The 13,335-nt window shown below is 40.8% G+C and overlaps 1 long non-coding RNA gene across 1 annotated transcript in view; it reads left to right on the forward strand.

The window, feature by feature from the left end:
* LOC129633006 (uncharacterized) overlaps positions 1–13,054 on the forward strand; it is a 188,715-nt gene extending 175,661 nt beyond the window's left edge. The window contains exon 5 of the long non-coding RNA XR_008704800.1: positions 12,615–13,054. This is a non-coding gene — a long non-coding RNA (uncharacterized LOC129633006). The remainder of the gene's footprint in view (positions 1–12,614) is intronic.
* Positions 13,055–13,335: the final 281 nt, after the last annotated feature.

A 13,335-nucleotide genomic window follows, 5' to 3' on the forward strand; every position in this document is an offset into this window, starting at 1 on the left:
CTACTTAATGTTCTCAATCTGGAAAGATGAAGGTAGAGAGGGATGTGATAAAAAATTTACAGTGTCATGAAGAGAATGAAGTAGGTGAGTAACAACTAGGCAAAGTAAGAGTAAGGAACATATACTGAAGGTAGTTTGAAGACAAAAGAAAGTGCAGCTTTATATATTTATAGTAAAATCATGATTCATTATTCTAAGAGCAGTTAGGTCAAAATATGATGGGATTCAAGCAAAGGCTTAAATTAACTCAAGGATGTAATGTTGACTTGACAGTGGGTATACTTAAGAAATATGCCTGCATTTTTGGTTTTAAGTTTTAAAAGTAACATGTTCCTCAGAGAAAAAGTAAAAAAATCATACAAGCAAAATTTTTTAAAATTAGAAAATATAATCTCTTAGAGATACCTATTGATATTTTGCTGTATTAATACTTTGAGTTCATAGATAAATTTGGTGGAAATCTTTACAGTATTGGGTAACTTTATCTGAAACATAATATATCTTTTAATTTATTCATGTTTTTCTTTATGTCCTTCAGTAAAATTTTAATAATTTTCTTCATATCAATCCTGTATATTCTTATTAACTGGATTCCTAGATCTTCAGCATTATTACCTTTTCAGCATTATTTTATTTATTATTTATTTTCAACATTATTACCTTTTATTACTATTGTGAGTGATTCTCTTCAATTATTCTAGTGGTTTATTTAGGATATATAAAAAAAGTATGGTTTTTAAAATATTTATTGTTCAAGTGAGGGCCTCTTTGGTGGCTAAGTGGTAAAGAATCTGCCTGCCAATGCAGAAGACATGAGTTTGATCTCTGAGTCAGGAAGAGCCCCTGGAGAAGGACGTGGCAACCTGCTCCAGTACCTGGAAATCCCATGGATAGAGGAGCCTGGAGAGCCACAGTCTACGGGGTTGCATAAGAGTCAGACATGGCTTAGCGACTAACAACAACCACCACGAGTGTTCAAGTGGCTTTCCCACCAAACTTAGTAGTTTCACTTCCCTGGTGGCTCAGAGGTTAAAGCGTCTGCCTGGAATGCGGGAGACCCGGATTCGATCCCTGGGTCGGGAAGATCCCCTGGAGAAAGCAATGGCACCCCACTCCAGTACTCTTGCCTGGAGAACCCCATCCATGGAGAGAGGAGCCTGGTGGGCTACAGTCCATGGGGTCGCAAAGAGTTGGACCCAACTGAGCGACTTTCTGTGTTGTATTTGCCAGTTTTTTGGTACCAGGATTATGGTAGTTGTTTTTTAAAATGGAATTGGAAAATTTTGATTTTTTCTCGTCTCTTTAACAGACTAAATAGCATTAGAATTTCTTGCTCCTTCAGTTCAGTTCAGTTGCTCAGTTGATCATGCCAGACTCTTGCAGTCCCAGGGACTGCAGCATGCCAGGTTTCCCTGTCCATCACCAACTCCTGGAGCTTACTCAAACTCATGTCCATCGAGTTGGTGATGCCATCCAGACATCTCATCCTCTGTCATCCCCTTCTCCTGCCTTCAATCTTTCCCAGCATCAGGGTCTTTTCTAATGAGTCAGCTCTTTGCATTAGGTGGCCAAAGTATCGGAGTTTCAGCTTCAGCATCAGTCCTTCCAATGAATATTCAGGACTGATTTCCTTTAGAATTGACTGGTTGGATCTCCTTGCAGTCCAAGGGACTCTCAAGAGTCTTCTCCAACACCACAGTTGAAAAGCATCAAGCATTCTTCAGCGCTCAGCTTTCTTTATAGTCCAACTCTCACATCCATACATGACTACTGGAAAAACCATAGCTTTGACTAAATGGAACTTTGTTGGCAAAGTAATGTCTCTGCCTTTTAATATGCTGTCTAGGTTTGTCATGAAGAGACTTCTAAGTGAATGTTCCTGATATAAAGTTCAGAAAGTCCTTTTGGGAAGGATGATGAGACTGTTTGTTTTTTTTGTTTTGGGTCATGGCTTGAAGTATGTGGGATCTTAGTTCCCCAACCATAGAATGAACCCATGCTTCCTGCAGTGGAAGCATGGAGTCTTAACCACTTAACCAGTGAAGTCCTGCATTGATGCTTTTGAACTGAGGTGCTGGAGAGGACTCTTGTGAGTTCCTTGGACAGCAAGGAGATCAAACCAGTCAATCCTAAAGGAAATTAACACTGAATATTCATTGGAAGGACTGGTGCCGAAGCTCCAATACTTTGGCCATCTGATGTGAAGAGTCAACTCATTGGAAAAGACCCTAATGCTGGGAAAGATTGAGGGCAGGAGGAGAAGGGGGTGGCAGAGGATGAGATGGTTGGATGGCATCACTGACCCAATAGACATGAGTTTGAGCAAACTCTGGGAGATAGTGAAGGACAGGGAACCCTGGTGTGCTGTGACTCATGGGGTTGCAAAGAACTGGACACAATTTAGCAACTGAACAACAGCCACCTGGATGATGAGATTATGGGGAAGACAAGCAATGTAGGATGGTAACAGAGGAGATACAGGTAACTTGCCATTGATACAGGCTCACTCTTAGCCTAAGTTTCCAATTCTGGGAACCCTTTCTGATAGGGAATGTGATCTATATCATTAATGACAAGGAGATAAACTAGAACTCTGGATAGTTTAGACTGGAAGCAAATGGACAGGTGGATCATTCATCTTGAAGACTTTGAATTTGTGCTGCAAAGAGGTTACATAAAGCATCTATCCTGGTAAATAAATCATCTCAGTATTCAGAAAGTAAATTTTACTTAAAAAGAAGCTATGGGTAGCCCATGCAAAATGAGATCCAGAAATAATTGGAATGGTGGCAGATTAAAGATGAGAGAGTTTGAGTAAGTCCTGAAAGCCCAAAGGCTAAGAATACCAGGATAATTTAAAATTATGGGGAAGGTTTGAAAACACATGTAGCTGCAGGGAGGGTTGGCTGAAGAACAGAAACAGAAAAAACCATAGGAAATGGAAAAGAAGGGAAATGGAAAAGGATGAAGATGTTACCTTTGGAGGAATGCAGACGCACATGGAAAGATGCCAAAAAAGCCAGGCAAATAAGAGCTCTGGATGGAATTTAGTATATGTAGCTGAGGAATGAAAGCAAAATCCACCACTGTACTAGTAAAAGTGGGTGGGGAGTCTACCGCAAAACCAGGGGAGAATACTGTGGGTTTCAACAGGAGGTAATGTATTGTATTCAAAGACATTTGATCATCCATCATAGCATTTAGACACACGGTCTAGAGAATACAAGTGCAAAGGGCAGAATAAAGAAAAGAATGTCTGGCGACTCTATATATAAACCTGTAAGTCTGAGCTGAATTTCCCGTTGCCTACTCTAGTTACTGTTTGCTTCTTTGTTGACATGTAAAACATTTCCACAAAGTGGTTTGGGGATGTATTAGTGAAATGAGGCTCATGGTAGAAAACAGAAGACTGTAAGAGGAGTTTATGACATTTGATAACTGTTTTATAATATAAAAACAGGTTTGTTTCTTTTTTTGGTTGTACTTGTGTGCTTTACAGAATTAATCTTACAGTTTAATAACTTTACACCTTGAGCACCTTACACCTTTGTATTTTGTGCTTTGTTGCAAACACTTTAAGCAACAGGTTTATCATCTCTTCCTGGATCAGCCTGGTATCACCTTTGGGGAACTGTGTCTTCTAGGAATTCAGCTGACCATATGGTCTTAAGCCTGGAGTTTTGGGGAAAATATTTATTTGTAGCTGCATATTTGTGTTTTTGTTCCAGGGGAGTTAGAATTTATCTTGTAAGGAGTAAATACTTCTCTTTGGGACCTGGAAGATGGTATAGCATCTTAAAAGAAACCAGAAAGGGAGTATTCAGTTCAGTTCAGTTCAGTCGCTCAGTCGTGCCTGACTCTTTGCGACCCCATGAATCGCAGCACACCAGGCCTCCCTGTCCATCACCAACTCCCGGAGTTCACCCAGACTCACGTCCATCGAGTCAGTGATGCCATCCAGCCATCTCATCCTCTGTCGTCCCCTTCTCCTCCTGCCCCCAATCCCTCCCAGCATCAGAGTCCTTTCCAATGAGTCAACTCTTCGCATGAGGTGGCCAAAGTACTGGAGTTTCAGCTTTAGCATCATTCCCTTCAAAGAAATCCCAGGGCTGATCTCCTTCAGAATGGACTGGTTGGATCTCCTTGCAGTCCAAGGGACTCTCAAGTGTCTTCTCCAACACCACAGTTCAAAAGCATCAATTCTTCAGCGCTCAGCCTTCTTCACAGTCCAACTCTCACATCCATACATGACCACAGGAAAAACCATAGCCTTGACTAGACGGACCTTTGTTGGCAAAGTAATGTCTGTGCTTTTCAATATGCTATCTAGGTTGGTCATAACTTTTCTTCCAAGGAGTAAGCGTCTTTTAATTTCATGGCTGCAATCACCATCTGCAGTGATTTTGGAGCCCCCAAAAATAAAGTCTGACACTGTTTCCACTATTTCCCCATCTATTTCCCATGAAGTGATGGGACCAGATACCATGATCTTCGTTTTCTGAATATTGAGCTTTAAGCCAACTTTTTCACTCTCCTTTTTCACTTTCATGAAGAGGCTTTTGAGTTCCTCTTCACTTTCTGCCATAAGGGTGGTGTCATCTGCATATCTGAGGTTATTGATATTTCTCCCGGCAATCTTGATTCCAGCTTGTGCTTCTTCCAGCCCAGCGTTTCTCATGATGTACTCTGCATAGAAGTTAAATAAGCAGGATGACAATATACAGCCTTGACGTACTCCTTGCCCAATTTGGAACCAGTCTGTTGTTCCATGTCCAGTTCTAACTGTTGCTTCCTTACCTGCATACACATTTCTCAAGAGGCAGGTCAGGTGGTCTGGTATTCCCATCTCTTTCAGAATTTTCCACAGTTTATTGTGATCCACACAGTCAAAGGCTTTGGCATAGTCAATAAAGCAGAAATAGATATTTTTCTGGAACTCTCTTGCTTTTTCCATGATCCAGCGGATGTTGGTAATTTGATCTTTGGTTCCTCTGCCTTTTCTAAAACTAGCTTGAACATCAGGAAGTTCACGGTTCACATATTGCTGAAGTCTGGCTTGGAGAATTTTGAGCATTATTTTACTAGCATGTGAGATGAGTGCAATTGTGCAGTAGTTTGAGCATTCTTTGGCATTGCCTTTCTTTGGGATTGGAATGAAAACTGACCTTTTCCAGTCCTGTGGCCACTGCTGAGTTTTCCGAATTTGCTGGCATATTGAGTGCAGCACTTTCACAGCATCATCTTTCAGGAGTTGAAATAGCTCAACTGGAATTCCATCACCTCCACTAGCTTTGTTCATAGTGGTGCTTTCTAAGGCCCACTTGACTTCACATTCCAGGATGTCTGACTCTAGGTCAGTGATCACACCATCACACCATCATGATTATCTGGGTCGTGAAGGTCTTTTTTGTATAGTTCTTCTGTGTATTCTTGCCATCTCTTCTTAATATCTTCTGTTTCTGTTAGGTCCATACCATTTCTGTCCTTTATCGAGCCCATCTTTGCATGAAATGTTCCCTTGGTATCTCTAATTTTCTTGACGAGATCCCTAGTCTTTCCCATTCTGTTGTTTTCCTCTGTTTCTTTGCATTGATCTCTGAAGAAGGCTTTCTTATCTCTTCTTGCTATTCTTTGGAACTCTGCATTCAGATGCTTATATCTTTCCTTTTCTCCTTTGCTTTTTGCTTCTCTTCTTTTCACAGCTATTTGTAAGGCCTCCCCAGACAGCCATTTTGCTTTTTTGCATTTCTTTTCCATGGGGATGGTCTTGATCCCTGTCTCTTGTACAATGTCACGAACCTCATTCCATAGTTCATCATGCACTCTATCTATCAGATCTAGGCCCTTAAATCTATTTCTCACTTCCACTGTATAATCATTAGGGATTTGATTTAGGTCATACCTGAATGGTCTAGTGGTTTTCCCTACTTTCTTCAATTTCAGTCTGAATTTGGCAGTAAAGAGTTCATGATCTGAGCCACAGTCAGCTCCTGGCCTTGTTTTTGCTGACTGTATAGAGCTTCTCCATCTTTGGCTGCAAAGAATATAATCAGTCTGATTTCGGTGTTGACCATCTGGTGATGGATGGGTGAATTTAACTCAGATGACCATTATATCTACTACTGCGGGCAGGCATCCCTCAGAAGAAATGGAGGAGCCATCATGGTCAACAAAAGAGTCCGAAATGCAGTACTTGGATGCAATCTCAAAAATGACAGAAAGATCTCTGTTCGTTTCCAAGGCAAACCATTCACTATCACAGTAATCCAAGTCTATGCCCTAACCAGTAATGCTGAAGAAGCTGAAGTTGAACAGTTCTACGAAGACCTACAAGACCTTTTAGAACTAATACCCCTAAAAGATGTCCTTTTCATTATAGGGGACTGGAATGCAAAAGTAGGAAGTCAAGAAACACCTGGAGTAACAGGCAAATTTGGCCTTGAAATACGGAATGAAGCAGGGCAAAGGCTAATAGAGTTTTGCCAAGAAAATGCACTGGTCATAACAAACACCCTCTTCCAACAACACAAGAGAAGACTCTATACATGGACATCACCAGATGGTCAACACCGAAAGGGAGTATAAGAATCTCTTAATGCCTCCAGCCCATACTTTTTTCCTAGTGAAATGCTCTTTAAAATAATAAAAAAAACTACATATGACCCAACAATCCCACTACTGAGCATATACCCTGAGAAAACCACAGTTGAAAAAGACACGTGTTGCTCAGTGTTCATTGCAGCAGTGTTTACATTAGCTGGGACATGAAAACAGCCTAGAGTCCATTGACAGATGAAGGGATAAAGAAGCTGTGGTATATATATATATACAATGGAATATTACTCAGTAAAAAAAAGAATGCATTTGACTCAGTCCTGGTGCAGTGGATGAACTTAGAGCCTATTATACAGTGAAGTAAGTCAGAAAGAGAAAAACAAATATCCTATATTAACACATATGTATGGAATCTAGTGGAGAAGGCAATGGCACCCCACTCCAGTACTCTTGCCTGGAAAATCCCATGGACAGAGGAGCCTGGTGGGCTGCAGTCCATGGGGTCCCTAAGAGTCGGACACAACTGAGCAACTTCACTTTCACTTTTCACTTTCATGCATTGGAGAAGGAAATGGCAACCCCCTCCAGTGTTCTTGCCTGGAGAATCCCAGGGACGGGGGAGCCTGGTGGGCTGCCGTCTATGGGGTCGCACAGAGTCGGATACGACTGAAGTGACTTAGCAGCAGCAGCACAGCAATGTCCCCTCCCTCCTGAACCTCCCTTCCATCCCTCTCCCCATCCCACCCTTCAGCCTGTCGCAGAGCTCTTGTTTGAGTTCTGTGAGTCACACAGCAAATTCCCGTTGGCTACCTATTTTATATATGGTATTGTAAATTTCTATGTTGCTCTCTCCATACTTCTCCCCTTCTCCCTCCTCTCCTCCCACTGTGCCCATCGGTCTGTTCTCTGTTTCTTCCTTGCTGCCCTGAAAATAAATTCATCAGTGCCATCACTTCAGATTCCATATATATGTGTCAGTATATGATATTTGTATTTCTCTTTCTGACTTAACTTTGCTCTGTGTAATATGCTCTAGTTTCGTCCACCTCATTAGAACAGATTCAGATGTGTTCCTTTTTATGGCTGAGTAGTATTCCAATGTATATAGGTACCACAGCTTCTTTATCCATTCATCTGTTGATGGATATCTAGGTTGCTTCCATGTTCTGGCTATTGTAAATAGTGTGGCAGTGAACACTGGAGTACATATATCTTTTTCAGTTTTGATTTCCTCAGGGTATGTGCCTAGGAGTGAGATTGCTGGATCATATGGTAGTTTTATTCCTAGCTTTTTAAGGAGTCTCCATACTATCTTCCCGGAGAAGGCAATGGCACCCCACTCCAGTACTCTTGCCTAGAAAATCCCATAGACAGAGGAGCCTGGTGGGCTACAATCCATGGGGTCGCTAAGAGTTGGACACGACTGAATGACTTCACTTTTCACTTTCATGCATTGGGGAAGGAAATGGCAACCCACTCCAGTGTTCTTTCCTGGAGAATCCCAGGGATGGGGGAGCCTGGTGGGCTGCTATCCATGGGGTCACACAGAGTCGGACACGACTGAAGCGACTTAGCAGCAGCAGCAGCAGCGGCAGCATAGCATCTTCCATAGTGGCTGTATCAGTATCTACCAGCAATGCAAGAGTGTTCCCTTTTCTCCACACCCTCTCCAAAATTTATTGTTTGTAGACTTTTTGATGATGGCCATTCTGACTGGTGTGAGGTGGTATCTCATTGTAGTTTTGATTTGCATTTCTCTAATAATGAGTGATGTTGAGCATCTTTTAATGTGCTTGTTAGCCATATGTATGTCTTCTTTGGAGAAATGTCTCTTCAGGCCCCTTTCCCACTTTTTGATTAGGTTGTTTGCTTTTCTGGTATTGAGTTGTATGAGGTGCTTGTATATTTTGGAAATTAATTATCAGTTGTTTCCTCTGCTATTATTTTTCCCATTCTGAGGGTTATCTTTTCACCTTGTTTGTGGTTTCCTTGGCTGTACAAAAGCTTTTAAGTTTAATTAGGTTCCACTGGTTTATTTTTGTTTTTATTTCCATTACTCTAGGAGGTGGGTCGTAGAAGATCTTGCTTTGATTTACATCATCAAGTGTTCTGCCTATGTTGTCTTCTAAGAGTTTAATAGTTTCTGGTCTTACATTTAGGTCTTTAATCCACTTTGAGTTTATCTTTGTGTATGGCATTAAGTAGTGATCTAATTTCATTCTTTTGCACATAGCTGTCCAGTTTTCCCAGCACCACTTATTGAGGAGGCTGTCTTTGCCCCATTGTATGTTTTTGACTCCTTTGTCAAAAATAAGGTACCCGTAGGTGCATGGGTTTATCTCTGGGTTCTGTATCTTGTTCCATTGGTCTATATTTCTGTTTTTGTGCCAGTACCATACTGTCTTGATGACTGTAGCTTTGTAGTATAGTCTGAGGTCAGGAAAGTTAATTCTTCCAGCTCCATTCTTCTTTCTCAAGACTGCTTTGGCTATTTGGGATCTTTTCTGTCTCCATATGAATTGTGAAAATTTTTGTTCTAGTTCTGTGAAAAATGCCTTTGGTAATTTGACAGGAATTGCATTGAATCTGTAGACCAAATTTGGTAGTATATTCATTTTCACAATATTGATTCTTCCTATCCAGGAACATGGGATATCTCTCCATCTGTTTATGTCATCTTTGATTTCTTTCATCAGTGTCTTATAGTTTTTGGTATACAGGTCTTTTGTCTCCTTAGGTAGGTTTATTTCTAGTTATTTTATTTTATTTTTTTGTTGCAGTGGTGAATGGTATTCCTTAATTTATTTTTCTGAATTTTCATTGTTAGTATATAGGAGTGCAAGTGATTTCAGTTTGTTGACCTTGTATCCTGTGCTGAATTCGCTGATGAGCTCTAATAATGTTCTGATAGTTTCTTTTGGGTTTTCTATGTAGAGTATCATGTTATCTGCAAACAGTGAGAGTTTTGCTTCCTCTTTTCCTGTCTGGATTCCTTTTATTTCTTTTTCTTCTCTAATTGCCATAGCTAGAATTTCCAAAACTATGTTGAATAATAGTGGTGAGAGTGGACACCCTTGTCTTGTTCTTGACCTTAGAGGGAATGCTTTTAGATTTTCACCATTGAGAATAATATTTACCATGGGCTCTTTATATATGGCTTTTACTATGTTGAGGTAGGTTCCTCTATTCCCATTTTCTGAAGCATTTTTATAATAAATGGATGCTGAATTTTGTCAAAGGCTTTTTCTGCATCTATTGAAGAATATCTTCATCATTTAAGAAATATTTCATAGACACGAAATTGTGTTCTAGATACTTTAACTTCATTGACATTTTTAGCTTCTCAGAGTGACAATTTACTGAGAAATGAGATTATGTCCTTTCAGGTTTCTTAACGCCAACCACAAGGTCAAATAGCTAAATTAAAAAAATATTATTCTCTTTAACTTTTCTATAGTATTTGACTATGTTGAGAAATTTTCTTTCTAGATATTCTCTATTTTTGTCTTCTCTACTGACACTGCCAGAATTGGACTCTTATCTTCTGTCTTCTGATGTACCATCTGCAATTTTCTCTCCCCATCTCTCCCATTTCGTCCTTCCCATTGCCATTAAAATGATCTTTGATTAATTCATATCCCTGCTTAGAAAACAGTGATACTTCCCAGTTACCTATAGGAAAAATTACAAAAATCCCTGGCCATGTATCTAACTCCAGTCTCAGCAGATAGGGGATACTCAGTCTGCCCTCTCTGCATTGGGCCCAGTCTTCCTTGTCCTCCTTCTCTGCAGCCACTTAAGACATGTGGCTCTCCAAGTACCTCCTATGACCAACCTAGGTCTTGGAAGGAGACCATAGCTGTTGAGACCTGAACATCAATTGCAATGGAGAAGAGAGGAAAGGTTGAAAACCAAGAGGCTTGTCTGAACAGTCATGATCTCAGCTGTCTTGGCAAAGTGCTTTACCACTCTGAAAATAACACTGCTGCATGTGTACAGAGACCTCAGTGGAGAAATTCCATGGCTTGAGAGCATAGTGGAGTGTATTGGTGTGTTGAGCACGTTGGCACTGTTGTTTTGGGATGGGAGAGGGGTAGTTGTGGGCTATGGGAAGGCAAAGGGATGCAAGTGCAAGGGAAGTGACAAATGCCTCCATTTGTCTGAACTTACCCTGGACCGCTCTAATTGCAGGAATCAGGTTTCCTGGAGAACAGGTTCATGGGTTAAAGTGAGGCTTTTGCGAGGCTATTTTTGGCTATTATTGTGGATGCTGTTACCCATAGTGTGCCTCTGTATATATCATAACCATGGTGACCATATGTTTTTCAGGTTAGCACGTGTCAAGGTGGCAAATTTTAATTTTCCTTGGGAAAATATGGTCACCATAACTATGAACTGAAAAGAAGAATGATTCTTAGATGACCAGTGCATAATATGCCTAGTCAGTAAACAGCTATGAAAAATTTAATATATTGAATAAAAACAGTACAAAGCATGGAGAGTCCAAACAAATAAGAATCTGATTTCTACCACCATGTTATTGTCTTCTGATCCATTTTGTAAATTTTGTCTTCTTTTTAATAACCTTGACCTGGGGGCCAATTCTAGTGTCAAACTGATTGAACATCTTTGACCCACTTTTAAAATCCAAGAAATGTTGAATTTTTATGAATAAATTGCAATAGAGAATGAATGCACCATCAAATTTGCACATGACTTTGAATTTAGAAAAAGTTGCACTACCTCCTGAAATCGCCATCAGCATTGGGTGACACCATCTTTTTTTGAGCCATACATAGCACTCTTCAGGTTCCCTGTAACACCAAGTAGAAACCAAAACACAGAATGTTGGATGGATCATGTAGACCGGGTAGGACAGATGTTATAACCATTATTGCCTCTCCTCATCCCATTCACCAGGAGCAGAAGAGCATCTTGTCATTACTTCCATACCTTCTGTACATCTATATATATGCTCTTATCTGAGCTCCACCAAGAACACGGACCACTAATCCTGCAGATTTTCCTTAGACATTAGTTTCAATAATCAAGTATCATTTTTAAAATTTCTTATATTTATTTACTTATTTTATTGACTGACCTACAACATTATGTTAGTTCAATATTTCTGTACATGAAAATGATTACTGTAAGTCTAGTTATCATCTGTCACCACACAGAGTTATTATAATATTACTGATATTACTTTACTGATATAATATTATTTTACTTGCTGTACATTTCATCCCCATGACTCATTTATTTTGTTGCTGAAAGTTACACCTATAAATCTCCCTCATTTATTTCCTCATCTCACTCAACATCCCTCCCCTCTGGCAACCACCTGTTTGGTCTCTATATTTATGACTGTGTTTCTGTTTTGTTATGTTCGTTCACTTGTTTAGGTTTTAGATTCCACATATAAGTGAAGTCATATGGTGTCTGTCTCTCTCTAATTTATTTCACTTAGTGTAATACCCTGTAGAATCATGTTGTCCAAAATGGCAAGATTTCATTCTTTACTTGGCTGAGTAATATTCCTTAATCAAGTATTATTAGACTCAAGAAGCCTGCCTAAAATTAATGCTGCAAACTTTAGAATAATAAGGCTTCCATTTACATTTTCCTTTCTAAATAAGTAACCAGGCAGGTTTTCTGTGTGTAGTGGGCCTATCAGGATATTCCTGATTTCCTTTCGAGTAGGAAAAGTGGAAAATATGAGCAGCAATGTGATTTAAGTCTGCAATGTACCACCGAATAGGGCTGAGATGCTGAGTCTGTGTTCTCTGGATCACTTTTATGTCCTTGTGGAAATCAGGCTTCCGTTTGCCTACTTTGTTGTTGAACATGTTACAAACTCTCAGTGTCCCCTTTTGACCCCCTGGACACTGTGGTCTTGGGATTCACTGGCATTTGGGAGGGCTTTGGCAATGGTGGAACAAATCTATCCCTGTATTTTGGGGTATCATGAAGGCTCTGGTGTCTAAGACTGGATGTTTGATATCATTGTCTGCCCTCCCAGACCCTTTCCTCCCACTTCACCTTGTTTTGTGCCCTAGGAGGCTGACCTGTATAAGCTGGAAAAAAGATGCCTGGTCCTCAACTTCCAGTTAGGTTTGGCAATGGGAGTTCTGCTGGCAGTTGGAAAGGAGAGAGGAGAATGAGGTCCAGGTGTCTGCGTGCCGCTATTCCTCTGTGCTCATGGCGGTTGGCCACCTTCCTCAACGGGAGGCCTCAGCTCCTGTCAGCTCCACGCAGCTTTGCCTCTGGATTCTGCTGCCCGGGCCTTGGGTGGTAGCAGTGCCCTGCTATCACTAGCTTTCAGGTAACACGCCATCTCTTGTGCTATGTTATGGGCATCCCTGACCATAGCTTTGTAAATAGTCCCTTAATTAAACTCTCCTCAAATTACCCAGTTTAAGAATGGCATCTCTTTCCTTCTGGGACCCTCAGTGATACAGGGAGTTATTCTTGAATAGGTGATGTTGGTAGAAGAGTCCTGAAGGACTGTTCCGGTGGCCCCCAGAACCTGGCAAAGCAATGTAACTGACGCACACCTGTAAGCTTCCCCTTGGTCCTGACAGTGAGTGGGAAGCTCTGGCCACTGTGATTTCTGTCGCTGCCATCTGAGACTGCCTGGGTTACCAGCCTCCTTGTCCCTGGGGGGCAGCTCTACCACAGCTCTGGCTTTTAATAGGAGCCTGAGAGAGAGGAGGAAACAATTCTTCTTCATTATGCTGCTGGCGCAGGAGGAGGCAGCAAGCGAGAAGAGATTTCAAA

This window comes from Bubalus kerabau, chromosome 18, assembly GCF_029407905.1.
Source record: "Bubalus kerabau isolate K-KA32 ecotype Philippines breed swamp buffalo chromosome 18, PCC_UOA_SB_1v2, whole genome shotgun sequence".
Classification (NCBI taxonomy): Eukaryota; Metazoa; Chordata; class Mammalia; order Artiodactyla; family Bovidae; genus Bubalus; species Bubalus kerabau.